Raw genomic sequence first — 312 nt, 5'->3', positions numbered from 1 at the left:
TGAAGAGGATCTAAGCCGCTTCCACTTAATGCAAGAAGAAATGTTAGGGGGAGGAAAGAGGAACTTGCCTTTAAGAGCATGATCAAAAGAACTGTGTTAAAAAGCTGTACACATTTTTTTTTTAAACACAAGTACTAAAGAGAAGTAAATAGGTTATTTTCTATAGCGCTGTCGTAGAGAGGAGGAGTGCGCTTGGACTAGCTTTTGTAGGTACTAAAAAAAAAAGTACAGGAGGACACTCTAGACTCCTTACGTGCAGGAAGGCGAAAACCTTTCAACAGGTACACGTCCCGCGGGAGAAAGGCTTTCGAG

This window comes from Ixodes scapularis, unplaced genomic scaffold, assembly GCF_016920785.2.
Source record: "Ixodes scapularis isolate PalLabHiFi unplaced genomic scaffold, ASM1692078v2 PGA_scaffold6__148_contigs__length_123643588, whole genome shotgun sequence".
Lineage (NCBI taxonomy): Eukaryota > Metazoa > Arthropoda > Arachnida > Ixodida > Ixodidae > Ixodes > Ixodes scapularis.
The sequence above is the reverse complement of the archived record's forward strand: the minus strand, read 5'-3'. Positions refer to the sequence as shown.